This window comes from Coffea eugenioides, chromosome 9, assembly GCF_003713205.1.
Source record: "Coffea eugenioides isolate CCC68of chromosome 9, Ceug_1.0, whole genome shotgun sequence".
NCBI classification, from domain to species: domain Eukaryota; kingdom Viridiplantae; phylum Streptophyta; class Magnoliopsida; order Gentianales; family Rubiaceae; genus Coffea; species Coffea eugenioides.
The window spans coordinates 35944040-35971440 of record NC_040043.1 but is presented as its reverse complement, the minus strand read 5'-3'; the positions used below and the strand labels follow the sequence as shown (position 1 = coordinate 35971440).

The 27401-nt window shown below is 35.5% G+C and overlaps 1 non-coding gene across 1 annotated transcript; it reads right to left on the bottom strand.

The window, feature by feature from the left end:
- Nucleotides 1-5547: 5547 nt before the first annotated feature.
- On the bottom strand, nt 5548-5654 carry LOC113748480. The gene has a single exon (XR_003464338.1). It is a non-coding gene; the product is annotated as a small nucleolar RNA R71 (small nucleolar RNA).
- Nucleotides 5655-27401: the final 21747 nt, after the last annotated feature.

The following is a 27401-nucleotide window of genomic DNA, read 5'->3' as shown; positions in this document are numbered from 1 at the left end:
TTCGAACGCAAAGTATTAGAGGTACCGGACGTCCGAAAGAATTGAAGAAAAATTTCAAATTCACCATCTACTTTCGGACGCAAGCATCAGAGATACCGGACGTTCGAAAGAAATGAAAAAGATTTTTCAAATTCACTGTCTGCTGTCAGATGTAAGTATCAGAAGTACCGGACGTCCGATAATCCCAACGGCTAGTTGACTCTTCAACTGCCTTCTATCCGTTAAGCATTAATGGGGCACTTTTTGGTCTCATATAAATAGTGCATGGTCAACAATTTCAAAAGAACTTTTGCACATTGAGAATACGAAAGATTAAGAGTAGTTTTATGGAGAAAACACTCTACACGGAAGATTTGTACTCTGTGTTGTATAAAATTTGTGTAAACTTTTCTTGTGTGAGAAAAATACTTCAATAGGGTAGTTTTGTGAGGGTTATCTTGAGTGATAGTAAAACTTTTTAACTTGACCGAGTGTAACTTGGGGCAAGGAGGAATTGATCCTTCCTTTCTACACAAAAATTTGTTGTATTTCATCAATTTGAAGAAATTTGTTCTATAAAGTGATATTCAAGCTCAAGAGGAGTTTGAAAGTCAAATTGGTTTGCTATTCTTCCCTTATTATTTACTATCTTGAGAAATTCATGAAGGTAGTGAAAATGTTAGATAACAAAAGAAATCTATCTTGGTTACTAAATATGAGTCGTTTAAGATGGAATCTCATAAAAATATTGATAAAATGTATTATAAATTCAATGATTTTATTAAGGAACTAGAGGTGTTAGAAAAGGAATACTCCTTAGGAGAGAAAAACAGAAAAATCTTGAATGTTTTGTCCAAGAATTGGGAGAGTAAGGTGACTGCTATTGAAGAGGCTAAAGATTTGAATTCTATGCCTATTAAATCTCTTATTAATTCTCTAACCTCTTATGAGCTGAAATTTAAAACTAAGGTACAAGAAAAATAAGATGCAAAGATAAGAAGGAGCATTGCTCTAAAAGTATCTCAAGAAGAAGATGACTCGACTTCCTTGGATGGAGAAGACATGGAGGTTGACGACAATGATTTTGTTCTCATCACAAGAAGTTTCAAGAGAATTCTCAACAAAAGGAGATTTAGAAAAAGAGGACCTAGCAATTCATTTCCAAATCAATTCAATAATGCAAAAAACAAAGAAAAGCAAGAAACCAATTAAAAGCAAACTGACAAACGCTATGAATGCGGCCAACTTGGACACTATATGAGTGAGTGCCCAATGAAGAAGAAGAAAGAAGGAAAAGTTGAACGAAAATCAAAATTCAACAACTTTCAAATCACATAGAATGAATGCAATTCAGATGGTGACGTTGATGAGGAAGAGGAATCTGTTCAAATGACTTTCATGGTCATTAGTAAATCCTTCATTGAGAGACTACATGATAACTTGAAAGAATCTTATGCTAGAACAAGAAATTAAAACAGAAAATTAACTTTCTGCTTTAAGATAATGCCAATCTATTTCAACAAAATAAAAAGTCAAAAACTGAAAATGACTACTTTAAAAAGGGTGAGACTGATCTACACATTAAGTTTGATAGAAAAATAAAGTTTTGTGAAATATTCAAAAAGGAACAAGATAATTTGAAAAAAAGATGGACAATCTAAATGAGTTGTTCAAACACAAAAAACAAACCTGTTTTCAAGGAAATAGCTCAAAGCCTCATCTTGGCATTCATGAGAAAAATTTAAATTCTAGTGCAATGAATTTACTATTTATAAGAGAAGGCAAGTAAAATTTGTTAAACGTGTCCATACAAGTAACTCGTTGACTATGTATAGTTTTTGTTGTCAAATAGGTCACATGAAAAGTAATTGATATGTGAGGAAGAACATGCGAAAAGGCATAAAATGCATGTGGATAGTTAGATATGATGCTAACTCTCGAGAACCCAAAAATTAAAGGGTACCAAATGTTATCTTGTGAACTTTTGTGTATGTAAATTTGGTGAATATCATTAAGGAATCAAAATGATTCATAAATAGTGGATGTTCAAGACACATGACCGGTGATCCATCACAATTCATCAATCTCAAGCCAAAATCAAGTGAAAAAGTGACATTTGGAAATGACAACAAAGCCAAAACAATTGGAGTAGGAGATGTTGGTAAGAATGGTCAGACTTTTGTTCATAATGTTCTTTTAGTTGATACTTTGAGTTATAACTTTCTAAGTGTTAGTCAATTATGTGATAGAAATTTGTTTGTTTTATTCAAAAGGCATGAGTGTTTTCTTGACTCAAAATTTAATATCATTTTCAAACGAAAAAGAATCAATGACATCTATATAGTTATTCTTGAAAATGTTGATTCCTCTAACTTTAAATGTCTTAAAGTTTCAAATGAAGATCCTTGGTTGTGGCATAGAAGGTTTCGTCATTTCAACATGAATTTGTTGAAAGAAATTTTCAAAAAGGATCTTGTTAGAGACTTGCCAGAAATTAAGTTTGAAAAAAACAAAATTTGTGATGCTTGTCAATTTAAAAAACAAGTCAAAGTTTCTTTTAAACCCAAAAAATATGTTTCTACTTCAAAATCTTTGGAGTTTTTACATCTTGATTTGTTTGGTCCTACACAAATTGCGAGATTGGGTGGTAAGAGATATTGCTTAGTCATTGTTGATGATTATTCTAGAAACACTTTGGTGATGTTTCTTGCGCACAAGGATTATACTTTCAAATATTTTGTTTCCCTATTCACAAAAGTTCAAAATCTGATTGGGTTGAAAATTGTTAAAATTAGGAGTGACAATGGGTCGGAATTTAAATTTTATGATTTTTTAAAATTTTGTGATCACAATGGAATTACACATGAATTTTCAATTGCAAGAACTCCTCAACAAAATGGTGTTGTTGAAAGAAAGAATACAACTCTTCAAGAAGTCGCAAGAACCATGTTAAGTAAATCCAACTTGTCAAAATATTTTTGAGCCGAAACCGTAAATACGGCTTGTTATGCAATGAATAGAGTTCTCTTGAGACCAATTTTGAATATAACCTCTTATGAGTTGATTTTTGATAAAAAGTCAATTGTTGGATATTTCAAAATTTTTGGTTGCAAATGTTTTATTTAAAATATCAAGGAACATCTTGAAAAATTTGATAAGAAATCCGATAAAGGTATTTTCTTGGGTTATTGTGAAAACAAAAGAGGATTTAGGGTCTATAATAGAAATATGCTTGTTATAGAAGAAGCCATACATGTTACATTTGATGAATCTAATGATGATATTTTCAAGAGTTGTTGTGAGGATGATGATGTAGGTGTTCAAGAAGGATTCAAGAAACTCACGATTCATGATCAAGACAATGTTGCACTAGAAGAAAATTCAAAGGAAGATGATCTTCAAGAGAATCAAGCATTGGAAGAAAATGATAAGGATGTTGGTACACCTAGAGATCTTTCAAAAGTTTGAAAGTTTGTTCAAAATCATCCCAAAGAGCTTATTATAGGTGATCCATCTGAAAAGGTAAGGACTCGTTCCTCCTCTAAACAATTGATGGATAATTTTGCTATAGTCTCTGATAGGTTGCAATTTTATCATTTATTTTATAATTAATTTCCCCTATTACCTTACCCGATGTAGATTACTTGTCAAATTCTACTCATTTTGGTAATTTGTATTTATTACAGGGAGTGGAATGCAAATATCATAAAAAGGGGAAAAATACGGCATCCAGGGGCACTTTTAAAAAAGGGGAACTTTTCCTCTTTTGGTAATTGCCGATGAGAGAAGAGATGGAACGAGACTAGGAGTCTTCTTTTTCTCCTGAAGAAAGCCGCATCGTAGAAGTAGCAGAGGGTAGATAGAAAAGATAGCAGACAATTTGGACTTTTGGGAGTCTCTAGCTTTTGACTTTTCCTTTTCGTCTTTAGTAGCTTTCTTCCCTCGTATGTCAGGGACAAGTAGAAACCAATGAATCATTCGCTGTAGCTTGCTTTCCTTTGTAATTTGTACAAATTGAATTCTCTCGATCAAGGACAATGGCTGCGACTGGTTCTACAGCTTTGTGTGGGTTTTTCTTATCAAGGATGAACTAAATCCTTTTTTCTAGTCAAGGAACAACGGAGGTTTTGGTTCATCTAAAAATTGTGAGATTGAATTAATTTTATTTATTCCTCTTATTTACTGGTATTTGCATATTCTCTATTTGCAGTGTTTATGGTTGTTTTGTTAATTGAATACCTAGGTCCGGACGTTGAATTAATTTAGCAACCTAATGTCAATTGGGGCGTAATTGTTTAACTGCTCTAAAATAGTGACAACTGGCATGATTAGGTTTGTGTCAGGGGAATACGCAGGCTAATCTAAAATAACCCTGGTAGTGTGTTATTTGGTTAGAATAGGGCTCCTCTAATACGTAAGGTAATTGGAGAATTAAATCTTACGGGCATACTTAGAATTATTTCTCGATTAGAGTAGTGATTAACGGGCGTACCTTAGTCATCGATACAGTAAGGAGGAGTTGACTGTCATCACTTGTTTGACAGTTATAACCTATTTATTATTTAATAATTGGAGTTATCTCTGCATTGATGATCAATTAGTTGAACCATTGCCGAAATTGCTTCTTGACTAGAGCTGTTTAATACTATTTGAGTTTTTACCTTATTGCTATTTAATTGTTATTTATTTCTTATTCAACTGCAATATTTCTTTAGCGTAGCTTATTGTTAATTTCCCTAAAATCTCCTCATAACTTGAACTTTAGTAGAAACGAATTACTTCCAGTCCCTGTGGATTCGACCTTACTTGCTCTATATACAAATTAACAAGTTCTCGGGAATAAATTTTGGTATATCAGATTTAGTAAACTCTTTGGAACTAAGGTGAATCGAATAACCCATTGCACATTTAGAATCCCTGCTTCAGTACTAGAATTGACTCGAAACTGTTTTTGTTGGCAACTAGATTTATTTTTATTATTGTACAGGCATCGACAACCTGTCAATTTTTGGCGCGTTGCCGACGACTGGCGTTAGTTAATTTGTTTCTTTTTAAGTTCATTTTCGTTTTAATTTTCTGGTACTTTTCTAGTGTATGCCCCGTTCCTCTTGAGCAGCTGAGTTAATTTTTGACCATGAGATAAAGAAGACTGCGCATAATGTCAGCTCGAGCGATTCTGATCAAGAAGACGACGCCATGGCTAATGCTCGAACTTTAAGGAAGTTGGCTACTCCAAACTTAAATCAACAGTCATTATGCATTACCTTTTCAAATTTAAATGAAGAAACTCCTTTTGAATTAAAGTCTGGTCTAATTCACCTTTTACCTTCTTTTCATAGTTTTTCGGGTGAGTATCCTTACAGGCACTTGCACGAATTTGATGTAGTATGCACAAATATGAAACCTCTGGGGATTACTGAGGAGCAGATAAAAATGTGAGCATTTCCCTTTTCTCTCAAGAATGCGGCAAAAGATTGGTTCTACTATCTGCCACCAGGTAGTATAACAACTTGGGGACAGTTAAAGAAGAGGTTTTTGGAAAAATATTTCCCTGCGTCAAGAGTCGCCAGTCTGAGAAAGGAAATATGCGGCATTACACAGCATCCGGGGAAGTCTCTCTACGATTATTGGGAGCGATTCAAGAAAATATGTATCAAGTGCCCTCAACACCAAATAAGTGAGCAGTTGCTCTGTCAGTATTTTTACGAGGGTTACTTTTCAGAGACAGGAGTATAATTGATGCTGCAAGTAGAGGGGCGTTGGTGAACAAGACTCCTTGAGAAGCGTGGGAGTTAATCGAAGGGATGGCTGAGAACTCGCAACAGTTCAGTACAAGAGAGGATGTCCCAACACGTAGAGTGAATAAGGTAGAAACATCCTCTATCCAACAACAGTTGACTGAGTTAACATCATTTGTTAGGCAATTGGGTACAGGAAGTGCCCCACAAGCCAAGGTGTGAGGGATTTGCACGGCTATGGTCACTCTACAGAGATGTGCCCATTGACTCAAGAAGAGAGTGCGGAGCAAGTAAACATGACTGGCCATGTGCCCGTGCCAAGAAAGTCATATGACCCGTACTTGAATACATATAATCCGGGTTGGAGAGATCACCCTAATCTCAGTTATGGAGGGAATAGGCGATCAAATTTTGCACCGATCAGACAGCAAGGGTATCATCAGCAATACCAATCTTGGCCAGCACCACCACCATCTCCAAGCTCAGGACTGTCTTTGGATGAAATGATGAAGCAGTTAATTGCTAGCCAAGCGCAATTTCAACAAAAGATGGAATCTGACTTGCAAAGTCAAATGGGTCAGATACAAGCAGTGCAAATGGGACAGATGCAAGCAATGCAGAGTCAGATGAGTTAGATGGCAATAACAATCAACCGTTTGGAATCTCAAGTTTACGGAAGATTTCAATCTCAACCTGAAATTAACTCAAAGAACATGAGTGCCATGACCCTCAGAAGTGGAAAAGAAATTAAAAGGCCTACAATTCTGGAGGATAAGAGTCAAGATCAACTTCAAAAAGAGATGGAAGATGAAAGGCGTGAATTGGCATCTACACTGTAACGCCCGAAGGAAAAGAAAAGGGAAAATTTTTCTTATTTATTTTATTTTTCGCGTGCATTTCTCTTACTTTATTTTATTATCAAAATTTTCCAAAGACTTTTATTAATGAATATAGTTTTCCAACCATTTTTTCTAGTATAAGTTAGTTCGGGTCAATTTGAAGCGTATTATGGATGTGGGGCCCGCTAGTGCGTTAAGTGCGATAAATTTTTACAGATTAATTGAAGTTTTGTATCAAGAAATATTATTTTACAAAGTATTAGGAAATAATTAGAGATTACCCATATGGATGGGTGTTGGAGAGACAAAAGGATAGCTATGCATTAAAGAGGTGACAAGTGTCACTTTGTGATTCAAGTTGGACTTTTGACCATCTTACCTCAACTTTACTAAAACCAAAATTTGACCAAAAATCAAGCCATTTTCTCCTTCTTATGGCAGAAACTTTGAGAGCAAGAGAGAGAGAAAAATCTTCATCTTTCACTCCAATTTCTTACTCCAATCTTGAGTTCTAACCGATAGAATTGCAAATTACTCCATAAAAGTTGTTTACTAAGGAGATTCCAAGGTGTTTGTGGAGCTAATTTGGGAAGAAGAACTCTAAGCCATCACCTTTCTTGAGATTTCAAGGTAGCATGTCTAGCAATCCATTCTTTGTTCTTAACAATGGTTTATTAGTGACTTGTGTTGGTTTAAGAGGTGATTTTATGGAAGATTTCTTGGATTAAAGTGAAGTTAGTTAAATTTCTGTTTTTTTTGGAATTTTTCTATTTTCCTATGATGGATATGGTTAGACTTGAATTGATGGTTCTAAATGGTGTTAAATAGCTCTCTTGTGCGTTAATTGCGGTTATTTGCGGAAAATTTCAGTTTTCTGTGGAAATTCCAGGTTTAGGGTTTACATTTGACCTGTTCTGGCCGGATTTATTTGGGCATGTTAGAGGTTGAATCAGGCTTAGGTTAAAACATGAAAGTTGTAGAGAATGATGTTAACTAGCTTCCTATAAAATTTCAGCTCTATCCGATCACTGTAGCCTATAAAACGACTAAAATACTTTTAATTGCCTATGAGCCCTGTTTCGCACCCAGATTTCTGTTTTCGTGGAAATTTCCATTTTTGACCATGAAAATGCATGATTTGGCTTTGGAGGTCTTCATAAGAAATGTAGGGTTATGTGTTGGTTTCGAAACTCCATAAGATTCGTTTCAATCCGATAAGTGTAGCTTCAGTTATGGATATTGTGCCGAAAGGTGTATTTGATAGTCTATGATTTGTATGTGATTGATTTGAGATGAAATGGTGTTGCTTGTAGGATGGAAGAGTAAGGAAATGTAGGGGAAATGCTGTCCGATCTTTGGAAGCATTTGATGGCTTTGAGTTTGAGTTGAAGGCCTTGGACTTGATCGAGGAAACTGTCTACGATAGATGAGGATTATGAGCCGTGGTTGGTGAATGACCCCAAACTGTTTCCAAAGCTACTTATGAATTGTTTCTTGCATTATTTACTCGATTGCATATCATGTGTGCTTGCATGTGAGTACATGACATGATTTGGTTTAAATGAGTTCTTGGGAAGTCTTGGGTTTAGAACCAACGTCTCCACCACGGTTTACTGTTTACCTGGAGCAAATGGCTCCCTATTCCTGTTTCACTGTTTATTGTTAACTGATCAACTTGAGCGTTGGCCGTCTAAATACCATGATTTCACTGGCTCACGAGAGCAATAAACGTACATTTGATTACTGATTCATGACATCATTGAAATGAACTATTATGAAACTGATTTGATTACTGATTTGACTGGTTACTCGCTGAGCTTCTAGCTCACCCCAAAAATATTTTATTCCCCTCCACAGGGCTCGAGGCAAAGGAAGTGCTTATAGTACTTATTCATGTGGCTGGATGGATTATCTCCTGTATAGTTTGAGTTTTAGATTTCTCTTGTGTAATAGTTGGGTTTGTATGAATGTTTGGACTTGAATGGATGTACGTGTACATTCCACGCTTGGGAATTGGTTCCGCTGCGTTTGTGTTATGTAATTCTTGGAGAATTTGATGTAAATTTGAGATATATCTTGTAATTTAATTGAGGACTGTAGTGAACGACTGAGTCCCGGCGAGAGCTGGGCAGGCGACCCGCCGAACCCTTTGGTTCGCCTTAGGGTGAGGTGGGGCTGTCACATACACTGAGCAAATTGAATTCTCCAATTTATGAAGAATTGCCCTCACAGACCATCGTCAACGTTAAGAAAGATAAGGATGTAATTATTCGAACAAATAACATGGAATTGCAAGAGTTTCAAGAAAATAGATCTAAAGATGCAGCTGAAAAGGAAGTTGAAGTGCAAGAAATGAGGTATCATCATCAACTCGTTCAAATGAATGAATTCAGTGAACAATCTCTAAATGCGGTAACATCTTCTCCATTTCTTAATCAATATTCTCTTGACTCTTATTCTTCAATTCCTGTTAGTGAGATTGATTTTATTATACCAGAAAATTTTAAATTTCATGACAGGAATAAATTAAGAATGGTGATGACAAAATATCTTGAACCAATAAATGCGCGTGATGGAGGAGTGAGTGAAGAGTTCAGATTATTGTTGACTTGTTTGGCGCTATCTACTAGTCCATGGAAGATCGTAGCTCGTGTGCTCAAGGATGACTCTATTTATGAGGGCTATCAGGACTATATAGATGATGAATCATAGAAACGAGCCACAAGATTTTATCCACCCTGAATAAACATGGCAGTGTCTAGCCAAAAAACATTAAAGAAAGGCGCTTATTGGGAGGCAATCCAAATATTGGTTTTGTTTATTTTTCGTTGTTCAATGCTTTCAATTTATCATTTCTCACTTGAGTACTAATTGATTTTGATGTTTTCCTCAACTGTGACCTGGACAGGGAAACTTGGCGTGCCCATGCGAGGAGGGCACGCGTTAATCTTATAAGCCCCGGTCTCATGGTTAGGAGACTTTTGCAAAACATGGCGTGCCCATTCCATGTTGATAAAATCTCAACATCTCGTGACATTGGCAGGAAGTGGAATCATGGCGTGCCCACGCGAGGAGGGCACGTGTTAAATTGCAAAAAGTGACTCCCAAGCTCAGAATACTTTTTCCAATCTTGGCGTACCGACGCCATGTTTGACGGCCCAAAAATAAAAAAAAAAAACCAAAACCTATTTTTTTTTCTTTTCCCTTCTTTTTCTTTCTTTCTTCTTTTTCTTTCCTCCTCTTTTCTTTCTATCTTCTTCTCCTTTTCCCCTGCTCTCCCCTGTTTCTCCTTCTCTTTCGGCCGCAAACCCTTTTGCCACTGCCGCTGCCAAAGGCCGCCGTCCCACAATCACCGAGCGCCACCCGCCGCTTCCCCCTTACTCTCTCCCTCCCCGGCCGAATGCTCCATCGTTGCCAACGCCGTGCCCGTCTCCCTCTCTACACCGCTACCACTCCCGTTTTCTTCATTAGGACAACGGTGGAGGTTCACCACGTAGATGAGTGAGTGATGCACATCGCCAATCAAGTGACTCAGATGTCTTAGAACCTGGTCGCCTACTTCCACCATATTGGCTTCACTCCACCGTTCCCGCCATCCCTTTGCCACTTGAGAGGGAAGTTTCATTGTCCTATTTGCTCTAATTGCTATATTACCTTCATTGAGGATAATGTCGGATTTAGGTGTGGGGGAGACAGCTGTGGTACTAGTATTTCTAGTTTTTAGTTTTAGATGTTTTTCCTTTATTTTTAGTTTGTTATTTGTCTATTTTTCGTTTATTTTCTTTTTTTCTAGTGATCAGTTCTTCTGTGACTACCAAGGTTTGATGTTGGTTGTTTGGCTCCAATTCTACTATTGTCAAGTTTTAGTAATAAAAGTGTTTCAAATTAATGTGGTTGAGTTCAAGAATATCTCTTTGGTGAATATCGGTGATTGCTTGACCCTTATAATTTTTGGTTAACTTTTCTAGGCATAGGGAATGATTGTTGGCATTTTCATGTGAATTGGTCCAGTTATTAACTTTAGTTCTCCATGTTTGAAGAAATGAGGCTAGCTGCTGCTATTTTTATTTTTTTGCTGTGTAATTTTGAGTTATTGTGTTATCTGGCTGTGAATAAAGGTTGACTGTACTCTGCTAGTTGTTACTACTGAGTAATCGGAGATTTTCAAATAAAGTGTCGACCCTCGCATCAAAAAGTAGTAATTGCTATGAGTACGTGATCGCGTAGCGATAGGAGTTGAGTAACCGGGCTCCTCCATCTGGAAAATATTGGATTTCGCGTCAAAAAACTCCAATGGCTAGAGACTAAGTCGTTTGTTACTATTGAAAAAAAAAGAGAAAAATTGAAAAGCGTGATAAAAAAGTGAAGGTTGTGTCAGTATGTGATAACAGTCAGCTTGCCGATTTGTGGATTTAATGTTGAGATTTTGGTTAATAGTTGGACCATTTGCTGATAAATGTTGAGCGACCATTCCTTTTACCTATATTAGTTAACCTGAAACTGGAGGAGTTTGTGGTTTAGAAGCTAACCGGGGTGATGTTTTTTGGATACTGACCATTGATGCTTGTTATATGTTTTTCTTGGTACCTTGGCAATAAGATAGATGGAACAATAGCCATTGTCAAATATTGGTGTTTGTTTGCTGTTCTCATGCTTGAGGACAAGTATGGTCTAGGTGTGAGGGGAATTGATAGGTTACAATTTTATCATTTATTTTATAATTAATTTCCCCTATTACCTTACCCGATGTGGATTAATTGTCAAATTCTACTCACTTTTGGTAATTTATATTTATTATAGGGAGTGGAACGCAAATATCATAAAAAGGGAAAAAATACGGCATCCAGGGTCACTTTTGAAAAAGGGGAACTTTTCCCCTTTTGGTAATTTCCGATGAGATAAGAGATAGAACGAGACTAGGAGTCTTCTTTTTCTCCTGAAGAAAGCCGTATCGTAGAAGTAGCAGAGGGTAGATAGAAAAGATAGCAGACAATTTGGACTTTTAGGGGTCTCTAGCTTTTGACTTTTCCTTTTCATCTTTAGTAGCTTTCTTCCCTCGTATGTCAGGGACAAGTAGAAACCAATGAATCATTCGCTGTAGCTTGCTTTTCCTTTGTAATTCGTACAAATTGAATTCTCCCGATCAAGGACAATGGCCAGGACTGGTTCTACAGCTTGGTGTGGGTTTTTCTTATCACGGATGAACTAAATCCTTTTTCCTAGTCAAGGAACAACGGAAGATTTGGTTCATCTAAAAATTGTGAGATTGAATTAATTTTATTTATTCCTCTTATTTACTGGTATTTGCATATTCTCTGTTTGCAGTGTTTATGGTTGTTTTGTTAATTGAATACCTGGGCCCGGACGTTGAATTAATTTAGCAACCTAATGTCAATTGGGGCATTGAATCCGTAATTGTTTAACTGTTCTAAAATAGTGACAACTGGCATGATTAGGTTTGTGTCAGGGGAATACGCAGGCTAATCTAAAATAACCCTGGTAGTGTGTTATTTGGTTAGAATAGAGTTTCTCTAATACGTAAAGCAATTGGGAAATTAAATCTTACGGGCATACTTAGGATTATTTCTCGATTAGAGTAGTGATTAACGGGCGTACCTTAGTCATCGACACAATAAGGAGGAGTTGACTGTCATCGTTTATTTGACAGTTATAACCTATTTATTAGTTAATAATTGGAGTTATCTCTGCATTGATGATCAATTAGTTGAACCATTACCGAAGTTGCTTCTTGACTAGAGCTGTCCAATACTATTTGAGTTTTTACCTTATTGCTATTTAATTGTTATTTAATTCTTATTCAACCGCAATATTTGGTTAGTGTAGCTTATTGTTAATTTCCCTAAAATCCCCCCATAACTTGAACTTTAGTAGAAACGAATTACTTCCAGTCCCTATGGATTTGACCTTACTTACCATATCTACAAATTAACAAATTCTCGGGAATAAATTCTGGTATATCAGATTTAGCAAACTCTTCGAAACCATGGTAAATCTAGTAATCCATTGCACATCCAGAGTCCCTACTCCAATACTAGAATTGACTCGAAACTACTTTTGTTGGCAACTAGATTTATTTTTATTATTGTACAGGCATCGACAACCTGTCAGTCTAGCATTTTGAGCTTAAAAATGTTATTGATACTTTGAGAGATGAAAACTGGATTTTAACCATGGAAGAGGAATTAAATCAATTTGAAAGAAACAATGTTTGGACACTAGTTGAAAGGCATCAAAATCATCTTATTATTGGCACAAAATAGACTTTTAGAAATAAAATGAATGACAAAGATGAAGTTGTAAGAAATAAGACTAGACTTGTAGTTAAGGGGTATGCTCAAGAAGAAGGAATAGATTTTGATGAAGCATTTGCTCCCGTAGCTAAACTAGAATCAATTAGAATGTTTTTGGCATTTGCATGTTCAAGGATTTAAAATTGTTCCAAATGGATGTTAAAAGTACATTCTTAAATGATTTTATTGATTAAGAGGTTATGTTGACCAATCTCCTGGTTTTGAAAATGAGACATATCCAAATCAAGTGTTTAAACTTTCAAAAGATTTGTATGGATTAAAACAAGCTCCAAGAGCATGGTATGAACGGTTAAGTGGTTTCTTAGTTGAGAACGGTTTTAAAAGAGGTATTGTGGATACCACTCTCTTCACTAAATAAAGTTCAAATGATCTTCTAATTGTACAAATATATGTGGATGATATTATTTTTGGTGCTACTAATGAGTGTTTGTGCAAGAATTTTTTCACTATTATGCAAAATGAGTTTAAGATGAGCATGACGGGAGAGTTGAATTTCTTCCTTGGGTTCCAAGTGGTTCAAACCCGAGAAGGTACATTCATTAATCAAGCGAAGTATACAAAGGAACTTCTCAAAAGATTTGGAAAGGAGGATTCAAAACAAGTTGGAACACCTATGTGCACATCTACCAAATTTGACAAGGATGAACAAAGTATAAAAATTGATAAGAAGAATTATAGAGGTATGATTGATAGTTTACTTTATTTAACCGCAAGTAGACCTGATATTATGTTTGCTATTTGCTTGTGTGTTCATTTTCAATCTTGTCCAAAGGAATCTCATTTTATTGCTGTGAAAAGAATCTTTAGATATTTGAATGGAACCTTGAACTATGGTCTTTGGTATCCAAAATGTCATGAATTTGGTTTATGTGATTTTTTGAATGCTGATTTTGGTGGATGCAGAATAGATAGAAAAAGCACCAGTGGCACATGTCACTTTCTTGGTAATTATTTGGTGTCATGGTTTAGTAAGAAACAAAATGTTATCTCCTTGTATACGACCGAAACGGAATATATTGCCGCCGGTGCATGTTGTGCTCAACTGTTGTGGATGAAAAGTACCTTAAATGATTTTGGATTAGTGTATGACTATGTGGCTATGTATTGTGATAATACAAGAGCCATAAATTTGACAAAAAATTCTATTCAACATTCTAGGACAAAGCATGTAGACATAAAGCATCATTTCATTCGTAATCTTGTCCAAAAGGATGAAATTTGTGTACAATATGTTTATTCAAAAGATCAAATTGCTGATATTCTTACAAAAGCCTTACCTCTGGATCAGTTTATATTTTTGAGAACAAAGTTGGACGTTTTGGAAAAAAATCTCTAAAAATTCTCTGGTCAAACTTTATCGGATGTCTGATACCAGATGAACGAACGTCTGACAGGGTTTTAAACTATTTTTCAGAAAATTATCGGACGGTTCTCTTCATTCGGCCGTCCAACACTAAAAAAGAGCCTGTTATAAAGAAGCTTTTCTCTCATTTGCCTCTGAACACACCTTCGTTTCGGACGCACCACTTTCTTCATCACCAACTGGAAAAAATTCAAATTCGTGCCCTTTCAAGACAAATGTCTATAAATTTATTCCGCAAATCGTCTCACAACTCCTTTGCGAACTAATTGACATTCACAAACTCTTCTAACTGTCAACCATTCCACCGATCCTAAATTGCATCAGAAATCCTAACTACTCCAAATTCACCCATTTTGAAAAATTCAAGCATTCATTTTAGTCTAAATTGCAAACGTAGTCCATTCCATACACATTATCACCACATTCTGCACACAAATCATTCCACATTTCACTATGGTCTGCTTGAGAGGAGGATTTGCTGGCACCGGACGCACAACCAGGCTCAGAGATGAAGAAACTATTGTACCTTCACCAAGGAAATCAACTCGTACGTCTAAGAAATGCAATGGAAAAAGAAAACGCACTGATCAAACTAAGGAGCAATCCACCACACTGCCCAAGTTCATTGATGATACTGCCAGGGACAAATTTGAGTTGATTTTATAAACAGGTTTCATCACTCAAAGAACTATCATTTCTTCTGAATTCCGTAAGCTTGACTTAGAGCCTGTTCTTAAGCTTTTTGAATTTCAGAAGTGGTCTCACATTCTGTCTTTGCGAAATACATACTACCCTGAAATGCTATACTAGTTTTTTGCTAATCTCAGAAAGGGTAGTTTCCACACTAAGCTTATCTCGCTTGTCAATTCAGTAGACATTGTACTCACTCCTGATATTGTCAATTTGGTTCTGAAAACCAAAATTGAAGATGACTGTATGAGTAAAATTGTAAACTTTTTCTCTTATGAAGAATATCAGACTACTTATAACCATTTTCATCTTGAAAAATTGATGGCCTACTTTCAAAATCACTTTAACACACCTACTGAGGCCAAATTGGAGGATCTCAATCCTCAAAATGTGATTATTTTCACAATCATTTCAAACTTGTTGGTTCCTACTGATGAACACAGAACTGATGCTAACAAAATGGAACTCTATCCATTCTATTGCTTTGTTGAAAAAATCAGAATTGATTTTGGTTTTGTCATATGTAAATTTTGGTTCAAACTCAGCACTGATAGCCGTTGGAAACTCTCCTATGAAAAAATTTTAAGTCCAATTTTTGCTCATTTCAAAATTCCTTTCGCTGGAATCTCTCCAAAAGAATCTTCATCATCCATTTTCACCAAAGCTTATTTTGAGAGAAAAAGTATTAGGTTCTTTGAGGGTCACTGGTGTTATAAGGAATTTGTCTTGGAGTCTAGAACCAAGAGTCGTCATGAGGCCTCAATCAGTCCTAGACCTTCCACATAGTCTCACGTTACTTCACTCTTTTCCATTCATTCTAGAAGATCCTCTACTCAACCCAACTCATCCAATCATGAAGTCATCTTCCTACTTGAGGAAGTCAAACAACATGTCCTTTTCCTTGAAGATGGTCTAATGATGACCATGACATCTGAGTAACAAGCCACCTTTCTGGACAAAAGAAATCTGCTTGTGCCTCTTGTCTCACAAGAAGATGAACATGTGCACCAAAAGGAGCCACGCACTGAGTCAACTCCTGTTCCACAAGAGAAAGAACCACAATCTGAGTCCATTCCTCCCACTACTGAAGTCCATGCCTCGAGTGTCGCGCCCCATTTTTTTTAATAAAATAAAATGAATGGTTTAAAAAGTAAATTTTTAATCAAAAATATGATTTTTGATTTAAAAGAAAAATGGGCCTAAATGGGGTTTGAAAGTGCGACGATTTGGGCCCAAATTATAGTTTAAAAAGGGTTTTTGAAAATAAAATCGGAGTCGCCACTTGATAATGAGTTAAGGTGTACTAAGTCACCTAAAAATGAATTTTTAAAGAAAAAATAGGAAAAACCCTTTTTAAACGACTCCAAGTCTACACAAATAAAAAAAAAAGGTTCGCGAGTCACATTTGAAGAAAGGGAAGGTAAGAATAAAAATCCGAGGCACCCTTTCGACCTAGCCAAGGCTAGTTGCGTGATTTAGTCAAAGATTTTCTTATTTTAATCTAAAGATTTATCACATTTTGAATGTACTATATGAATGCAAACCCTAGACCTAGGGGGGCAACGGGGGGACAAAATTTCTCTTCAAAGCTTGAATGGTGCCAATTACATTAATTGTGACGCCCCATAATGACTCTTTGGAGAGGTCACGAACAATGCAAACATATGAGACTCTAAGAAAGAAAAAGGATAAAATAATTATACAAATATACATGTCTTAAGGAATGCATCATGTCGGGTACGGGGGACTAATGTTCGTGGCTCAATTTTCCCTTTAATAGAGGGAATACGAGCGTGCTAAGGCTAGAAAAGCCAAACTCGTTCATATCCCATATCCAAGGGATTATCTCTAATCTAATCAGGCAAAATGCACTAATCTACCCCCTAATTTCCTAAATGAGATGCAAATCTAAATGTTATATATACATAGGGGTAAGGGATATGTTATTAGGGGAAATATTATGTGAAAATGATAAAGATCCTAAAAAAATGAAAAAATATGCATGAAGTGTAGTGTAATCATACAAACATGATCTAACGAGGGAGGTCCCTAAGGGTCTAGCATTGGATTAGCCCATGTCTATGAATCCTCACTAGCATTGGACTAATGGGAAATCGGAACAAAGAGCCACAACTAGCGTTGGACTAGTGTGGTGACGGGAAAGGAATCACAGCTAGCATTGGACTAGTGTGATGACATGCATTTATTACAGTCTAAGAAAATCAGATAAAGCAAAATAAAGCAAATAAACACATAAATCACATAAGACACATAGCACATAGGCATGATATCTAGATGCACGTCCTAAGAAAGCGGTAACACATAGCACATAGGCATGCGAATCACACACAGCAAAGATAAAACGAATAAATCCCTATCTATTACATTAGGGGAAGACCCTACTACAATCTAATGGGGGGAAGTGAGAATAAATAATTAAAATAAATACCTAACTATTACAAATTTGGCATTTAAATGCCTTCTAAATAATCAAAATTGTAATAAAATAAATATACCAAAACTAAGCTAATAAAGCAAATAAATAAATGAAATAAATAAATAAATAAACAAAACATTCAAGAGGCATGCCATTAAACACGTAAAGTCACATAGGGCACGTAGAGTCAAATAAAGTGAGAAATAAGGGATAGAGGTTACCTCTCTTGCAATGGTAATCAAATGACGGAAATATTAGCTTCAAAATAATAAAAATGGCAAGGCACCAATTAAATGGTAAAATATAAACAACAAATCACCAAATCCCTCTTAAATTGCAACTTAAATGTAATCAAATAATGCATAATTACAAAGAAGGTAAATTATTGGTCAGATTTCTAAAATAGAAAAACTACTAAGGATCCAAAAGCAAACATTGACCAATCCTTCAAATCCAATTAAAGGGTTTTGGGGACTTAAAAGGTCCCTAAGTAATGAAAGGGTCAGGTGATGGTTCAGATTGCAATTACTTTAGGACCCATTTGCAAGAAATTAGAACGTGATTGGGCCTTTGTTAAGCGAGAGGAGCCTTGAGGGGTCAAAGTGCAATTTTTGGGAACTTTTTCATGCAACCCATGCAATCCACGAGGGAAAAACAAGCTTCTGCAACACTTTGCTCTTAAGCTTTCAGCAGCCAAAACAAAATCTGAACGTAGCTTGCTTTCAAATTCAGATTTCAAACCCAAACACATAGCTTTAAACTAGACACAAGCTACATACTCCCCATTATCCAAACAGGCAGTAAATCTTAGAAAGATCTCATGTAAAATTCTGAAAAAAACATGCAAAACATTTGAAGAAACAAAAACTGCTGCAACTTTCTTATCATTTCATCAACACAGACAAGCTGACCGAATATCAGATTTTTTTGGCTTGGGTCAAAAACAAACATTGCAAGTCTCACTCATGAATTAAACCAAATACTATATCTTGTTGCAGGATTAAAACAGCAAATCTAATTGACTGACAGTAAAGGAAGGAGATAAGAAAAAAGAAAAAAAAAGAAAGAAGAAAAACAAAGAAAGATGCAGCAGGAGCTTCCCTGCTACTTCATGCTTCTACGCTACAAATTTGCAGCTTTCTCCCTCACACGGACATTTTATGCAAAAAAAATCAGATGAAACCCAGCAACTAACATCACATAAACTTCAAAACAGTCCAAAGAGAACCTAGCTTTAAATCTATACATGTCAAACGATCCTGAATAAAAAAAAATCAAAGCTGGGAATTTTCTACACTTTTCATTGCTACCCTCTGCAACCTGCTGTGCTTCGTTACCAACCGAAACATTACCAACAAAACATTAATTTGGAATCAACAAAACACAAGACACCATCCCCCCCCAATCGTCAACCAAGCCAAATACTAAACCTTTATTACGGGATCAGGGCAGAAAATCTGGAAAAAAAAGAAGGCCAGGAAAAGAAAGAAAAAGCAAAACAGAATGCAGCGAAAGCTTTTACAATGGCAAAGCAAGAGTGCAGCAAAATTTCTTGTCGTTTCTCTGTGATTTTTATAACTTATTAGCGAACCCACAAGATTACATTAGATTTCAAAAGGCCATCATAAAACACTAGATTGAACCATGCAAACTAATAACCCATTCAAGGTTCACTCCAAGTTATATTCAAACACAGTTTCCTGCTGCAAATTCGCTGCTATGGAATTCATAACGGAACCAGGTAACAAAATCCAAGAAATATCAGGTTTTCAAACCAAGCAGCAAGATTATGGAGTTCAAGCATCAAGATTCCATCATGGTACATTTAATGTCAAATTGGTGCTATAAACCCAGAACTATCATCTCATAAGATGAGCAAGAAAAGTGCAGCAAAAGGAAAGAATAATGCAAGCAAGTTTCTCTTCGCTACAACTAACATCTGAACCCAAACGTCATTCTCTAATTTCAAGCAAGCAAAATACAGCCACTCGACATCTACACTCACACAAAAACCTTTTGCTGCAATTTCATTCAGCCGAAGTCCACTCATGTGGAAAACTCAGACGAACCCCACTGTAATGATTTGGCCCATCTATATTCATATTACCCGAATAACATTTCCCATTTTTCAGAAGATCTGACCGTGTTGCTAATCACAGAAATGCAAAAAAAAGAAGAAGCTTGTAGCAAACTGAAGCTAGATTCATCGAAAGTTACTGCCTTTTAACCATACCATCTAATCATCAAATATCCACTTACTCTAAAGCCTTTACATCTCAAAACATCAGAAATCACAGAAAGGTGAACTACCAGATGTATGTACAAGAAAGGAACAAGAAAACAGATGACATGAAACGAAAAACTGCTTTTACCTCAAGACAAGCACGTTGCTTTTGGAAACGAAAAACCCCAAGGAACGCTTGTTGCAGAAACTCTTAATGCTGATGAAATCGCTCCTTCTTTCTTGGTTTCCTTTTGTTCGATCTCCCCAGATCTTTTAAGCCGTAAAAACCCTCTCTTTTTCCCGTTTTTCAGCTTTGCCCGTGACCTTTTTTCTCCTTTTCTCTCTAGCTTTCTCAACCTCCAGATTCCCTGCTCTCCGCCGTCACTTCCTCCCCTTTTCTTGTTGCTCTCCCCCTTTTTTTTTTATCTCCGGTCGCTTCTCCTCTCTTTTCTCTCAGACTTCCGCCGCCTGCTAAACCTCTAGAGCTCTCTGCTAAAACCTCTCTGTTTTCTTCCTTTTTCTCTCACGCAAACCCCAGCCGTCACCTCCTTTTACTGCGGCTTCCTCTTATCCCTTTTATATGGGAAGCTAAACCCTCAAACCCTCACATCTAAGGCTAGGATGATAGTTGGGTTTTTTTACCAAAATTTTGGAGCCCTTAGATTTTATGAATGAGATCTCTGAGTGATGAACTAGACCTATACCAACAGTACTTGGAGAAAAAAGGAAAAAATGCAACAGAAAATGAGTAAAAAAAATGGAAGAAATGGCCAGCTGCAAATTTTCTTCTGTACTGTCCGAAGGCTTCACCATTTTCTTTTTTCCTTTTTTTTTAAATGCTCTTAAAACAATTAAAATAAAATAAGAGACACGAAACACGAATAATATAAAAATAAAATAAACCTAAAATTGAAACAAATAAATCTAAAATTAAATTAATTAAATAAAGAAAGCTTAAAACCAAAAATTTGGTGAGCCTACTCCTCATGATCCCTCGACTTCAGACAAAGGCAAGGCTCCAGCTACTGAGACTAGTGAAGCAGATAATGAAGAAATTGAAAATGAGTTGGATCCATCTCAGTTTCGTCTTACAAGAAGAAGGCTTGGATCATCCAAGATAACCATTTAGGCACTCTAGGGACATTTGCACTTTATATTAGGATGCATCTTTTGTATTTTCTCTTTTGATGTTTCAAGTACTCTGTACTAATGGATCTTGGTTAACATTGATGGTTTCTAGTTGAATTGTTAATGTATTTTGGTTGATATTTCTCTGTTTGGTATTTCTTTTGGTATTAATTCTCTGATTTTGGCTGATGATTGCTAAATGTTGGTATGTTGGTGATTGTTGAATTTTGGATTCTCTGTTTTTGATTGGTATTTTGGATTCTCTGTTATGGATTATGATTGCTGGATTTTACTCTCATCTTATGATGACAAAAATGGGAGAAATAGATGCTATGTGTAAGGGGGAGTTATTCTGAAATTTAAGTTTGGCACTTAAAAATTTTGGATGCAATGAGTGAGGGGAAGCTTATGCTCAATCTTTTTTTCTTTCTTCCATCCATTGTTTTGTCATCATCAAAAAGGGGGAGAATGTTGATTTTGGTCCCTAGCTTTTGATGTTTATAAAACAATTGGATGATACTAATATCTCTTCAAGAAATATTTTCAATTATGAAGCAAATCTGATTCAAATAACAAGAACATTTGAAAGAGATAAAGGAAGTTGAAAGCTGTCGGACGCTTGCGAAAACAACATCGGATGTCCGATAAACAATGCAGCACTTCGGACGCATGAAGAACTCTATCACCGGATGTCTGAAAGAATTAAGATATTCCTTCTAAACTCACTGTCTGCTTTCGAACGCAAATCATTAGAGGTACCGGACGTCCGAAGGAATTGAAGAAGATTTTTCAAATTCACCATCTGCTTTCGGACGCAAGCATCAAAGATACCGGACGTCCGAAAGAAATGAAGAAAATTTTTCAAACTCACTGCCTGCAGTCGGACGTAAGTATCAGAAGTACCAGACGTCCGATAATCCTAACGGCTAGTTGACTCTTTAGCTGCATTCTATCCATTGGAAGCATTAATGGGGTACTTTTTGGTCTCATATAAATAGTGCATGGTTAACAACTTCAAAAGGACTTTTGCACATTGAGAATACGAAAGATCAAAAGTAGTTTTAGTGAGAAAACACTTTACAAGGAAGATTTGTACTCTTTGTTATGTAAAATTCGTATAAGCTTTTCTTGTGTGAGAAAAATATTTTAATAGTGTAGCTTTGTGAGGGTTATCCTGATTGATAGTAAAACTTCCTAGGTTGACCGAGTGTAGCTTGGGGCAAGGAGGAAGTGATCCTTCCTTTGTACACAAAGATTGGTTGTATTTCATCAATTTGAAAAAACTTGTTTTATAAAGTGATATTCAAGCTCAAGAGAAGCTTGGAAGTCAAATTGGTTTGCTATTCTTTCCTTATTATTTACTAAATTGTGAACTTAAATTGCTTATCTCTTCTACTCTCAAGCAATCTTGCTCACTTACAAATTGTTTCATTGAGTGGTCACCTAGAAAAGAGGGTAAATTTCATATTGAACAAAAAAGTGTCTCATAACCTGATTAGTTTTTAAATAACCTAATTCACCTCCTCTCTTAAGTTGTTTTCGATCCTTACAAAGGAAAAAGTGTGAAGAAGATGAAGTGGTGTGTAGAGATCATATCCTCAATACTTTGTCAGATAATCTCTATGATTTATTCACAACTGTCAAGTCACCAAAGGAGATTTGGGCAACCTTTGAGCGTCAACAAGTCAACCAAAAGCAAGGCTTAGATAAGTTTCTTATCAAAAAAATACTTTGAGTTCAAATTTACAGACAATTTCCCACTTCTTGATCAAATTCATAATTTGCAAGTGATTGTTTCGACAAGACTACTCTTGTAATGGCATGTTTAAATTAAGTATCAATAAGATTGATGATGTTTCTCTTTACTTTGTTGATTTTTCTTATTCTTTGTGGCATGGTAGATTAGGACATGTTTATCACAAAGTGCTACAACATATATCTTAAAATTGTATAATTTCATTTAGCGATAATGTGAATAAGAAGTGTGAAACATGTGTTCAATCCAAGATAACAAGATTGTCTTTTCCTAAAGTTGAAAGAAACTCAGAATTGCTTGATCTTTTGTGTTCGGATGTTTGTGAATTGAATGAAATTTTAACAAGAGATGGTAAAAGATACTTTATCACTTTCATTGATGATTGCTCTAGATATGTGCATGTATATTTGATGAAAACAAAAGATAAAACCTTTTATATGTTTAAAACATATAAGTCTCTTGTTGAAAATCAATTAAGTAGAAAACTCAAAATATTGAGAAGTGATAGAGGTAGTGAATATTTTCCTACCGAATTCTCAATTTTTTGTAAAAATAATGATATTGTACACCAAACAAGTGCTCCTTATACTCCACAACAAAATGGTTTGGTTGAAAGAAAAAATAAAACTTTGAAAAATATGGTAAATGCCATGATTTTAAATTCTGGTTTGCCAAAATATTTGTGGGGTGAAACTTTATTGACTGCATGTCATGTGCATAATCGCATTCCCTCCTTGAAGACTAAAGTGTCTCCATATGAGTTGTGAAAGGAAAGAAAATCAAACTTGAGTTATCTAAAAGTTTGGGGATATATAACTTATTATAAAGTTTCGAAAAATAAAAGAATAAAATTGGGATCTAGAGCACTTAAAAGTGTTTTCGTTGGTTATGCTGAAAATTCTAAAGCCTATAGGTTACTTGATCTTGGTTCTAATGTGATTGTAGAATAAAAAGATGTTGAATTTTTTGAGAATAAGTTTCTTAATAATTCAAGAGTTGAAAATGATTCACAAAGTGAACTAAGTTTTTCCAATAATGCTGATCCTTCTAATGGTATAAAAAGACAGGAAATTGATACTCCTTTTGAATTAAGGAGGAGTTAGAGACAAAGAAAAGAAAAGAGTTTACCCTCTGATTTTATTTCTTCACAAGCTATTGTCTTTCTTGTTGAAGGTAATAGAGATTCTCTACTAAATAAAACTTCAATTTTATTTAGTGTAGAGGATGATTCTAAACATTTAGTGAACCTATGGAATCTAGAGATTTAGCATTTTGGAAAGAAGTGGTAAATGACAAAATGGATTCACTATTATCTAACGGTACTTAGGTCTTAGTTGATTTACCACATGGTTCTCAATCTATTGGTTGTAAGTAGATATTTTGAAAGAAATATGCCACTGATGAATCCATACTTACCTATAAAGTTAGGTTGGTAGTCAAATATTTTAGACAAAAAGAAGGTGTTGATTATTTTGACACATATGTACCGGTTGCTAGAATTGCATCCATTAGAGTACGTTTGACTCTAATTTCAATCTATAGCCTTCGTGTACATCAAATGGAAGTCAAGATAGCCTTTTTAAATGGTGATTTAGATGAAGAGGTGTATATGGAATTACCGGAGGGCTTTGTGCTGCTCGAAAATGAGAACAAAGTGTGTAAACTTATAAAATCATTATATGGATTGAAACAAGTACCTAAACAATGGTATGAAAAATTTGAATCTATTTTACTTTCACATGGATTTAGGTCAAATAATGCTGATAAGTGCATTTATTCTAAATTCAATGACAAGTATGGAGTGATCATTTGTCTCTATGTAGATGACATGCTAATTGTTAGTACTAACTACCAAACGGTAGTAGATACTAAGTATCTCTCTGCCAATTTCAAAATGAAAGATTTTGGAGAAGTGGATACTATTTTAGGGATTAAAGTTAAGAAACATAGTGGAGGATTTGCGCTTTCACAATCACATTATATTGATAAAATTTTGAAAAAGTATCAACATTTGAATGTGAAAGAGGTTAGTACTCCCTTTGATCCTAACTTTAAATTATATGAGAATACTGGTAGTCCAATTGTTCAGTTAGAATGTGCAAGTGTATTTGGAAGTTTAATGTATGCAATGAGATATACAAAACAAGATTTTTTTATTCAGTGTGTAGACTAGTTAGGTATACCAAGAATCGTGGTAAAAATCATTGGAAAGTAGTGACTAGAATCCTTGGTTATCTTAAAAGAACCAAAGATTTGGGTCTATTCTACAATAATTTTCTAAGTGTTCTTGAGGGGTATACAGATACTAGTTGGGTAACTAGTATTGGTGATCAAAATCCTACTAGTGGATGGATCTTTATGCTGGGTGGTGGAGCTGTTTCTTGGGTTTCAAAGAAACAAACTGTAATCACTTATTCCACCATGAAAGCTGAATTTGTGACGACTGGAAAATTTCCTTATATTTTTCTTAAAATTCCCTTTTATTTGGCAATTATTACTTTATAATAGCCTTACTACCCAATCACCCTACAAAAAAGTGCAAATGAACATAGAATTAAGGGTTTTCCCTTTCGCTTTCAAGTTATCACAAATTAGGGTTTTTACGCATTTTCGTAGTGTGACTAATTAGTACAGAGTGTGGATCAAATTTGGTGATTAAGAGTGAGTTTTAGATGATATTAAGTGTGTGATTAGAAGTGATAATAATAAGTTAGTGAATTATAAGTTAAAACCCTAGTATACGCGATTTAAGGAAAATCGGCTTGAACCGACGGGTATCGTTCACTACCAATTGAACACACCACTTGACCACTACTTTCTTACCATAAAATATCATTGATATTAGTGCAAAATATCAGCCCCTTACTCAGCTCATCTTGGCCGAAATTATTGACTAGAAAAAGCCAAGGAAAAGAAAAAAATTGAGAGTTAATCTCATGGCGACAAGTGGCAGTCATCTAAAGGTTGTTGACCAACCAATTTCTTCCATATTTATCACCAAAAATCACTCTAATTGCTCTTCATTTTCAGCCATTCCAGCCGTGAGTCTTGAGGGAAAAACAAGAGGAAGAAAACTTCAATTCCATCTTGAGCTTAGCTTGATTGAGTGAGAAATCAAGAAAACTAAACCGATTAACTTCTAATTTGAGATCTTAGGAAGCTTGGGGAGCTAAAATTTTCCAAGGAGAGGTGAAGGATATCCCTTGCAAGCCTTTTATTGAGGTATTATATCTGTCAATCTTCTCCCTTTCCCTTGGTCTTGTTTAAGTTATGGAGCAACTTGTATTCTTGCCTTGTGATACCTAATTTAAGTGATTTTAATGATTGTGGTGATGGAATTTTGAGTTAGGATTTTGAATTGTTCACTTATATTTCTTGTTTTTTGGATGGTATATAGTGTATATAATCTTGTATAGGAAGTTGTAGTAGTGGTTTAAGCTAGAAATGTGAAGTTTACACTTTGAATTCACTAAATTCCAGATTTGAGTTTTTATGTTACCCTGTTCTGACCGGTTCTATTTGGCCATGATGGAAGCCGAATTAGACTTAGCTCAAAACATGAAAGTTGTAGGAAATGATGTTTTATATCTGATGTAAAAATTTCAGCTCAATCCGAGCACTGTAACACATGAAATAATAAAAATACCCTTGACTGCCATAGGTATAGTTCTGTGGACAGTTTTGACATTTCATCATTCTGGCCGCATTTTTTCACCTTGATCCATATCAAATTAGCATTTGTACAAAACACAAAAGTTGTAGTGCTATGTCCTACTTTCTAACGCACCTGAAAACACCTTGATCGGACTTTTGTAGCCTGAGTTATCGTCATTTGAATTCAATACTGACAACCGTACTGACAAGGACATTCTGGTTCTGTAATCTGTACTTTTGACCTAGATAAATTGTGAACCGGATTGAGTGGTCTTCATGAAAGTTGTATCCCTTGGTCTTAGCTTCGCAGAAGTATGAAATTCAATGCAATCCGATAAGCGTAGCTTCAGTTGTGACCAATACGCTAAAAGATGTCAAACCTGTCATTTTGTTGTTTGCCTTAAACTTTATTTCCGCTCACTTTTCTAGCTTGGTTTTGTACTTGAATGACTTTTAGCCTATTGAACGGCTATTGTAGTGAAATTATTTGTGTGTGATTTTGGGGGCTGATTGAGGAAAATAATGAAGCCATAAATGGCTAGAAATAGGTAAATATAAGAGGCGTGCTGCCCAAATTTGCACTCGAGGGATAGGTAGATATACTCGCGACTTAAATAGGGATTTGAGGTCAAGTTGCACTTGGATCGCCTATGGTATTTGAGTTTTCTTTAGTCAGGGTTTATAAGCTAAAATTTTGCCGGAAACTCGTACCCTTGGAAAATAAAAGTAATAATCAATATAAATACGTTTTCCTCGTTCTTTCGACTCCAATGGGAGTTCTAAAGTTTTAACCGCTTCCTTACCGAAACTACCGAAACTAAACGAGTGAACATAATTTTTCGGGATTTGATAAGTATCTTAAATACTACTTAAACGAGTTGCATTTACTTGATTTTCTTGAAGCGAAACTCCTATGTTTCGAACTCTACAGAGTTTTACATTCGTCAATGATATTTTATCGCAGATTTGGACTCCAACCAAGGAGTTGGACCTGAACATGATTTTTGAAAAGCACTACATTTTGGTGAGTGCTTCCAAATACCTGGTTGAACTGGACACTTGTTTTCAATACTTGATCAATGTAAATAAATTATATGTGATTTGTTTGATCGGGCAAGAGTGTACTTTATCGCACTTGTCCTAATATGGTATATACTTGTTTATTGTTGCAATTAACTTGATATACTTGTACTTGAGTTGTAAGTGTAGAGCGGCAGTATGTACCACATTCAATCTGAGTGGGAGGTGCCTCTCATTCCCG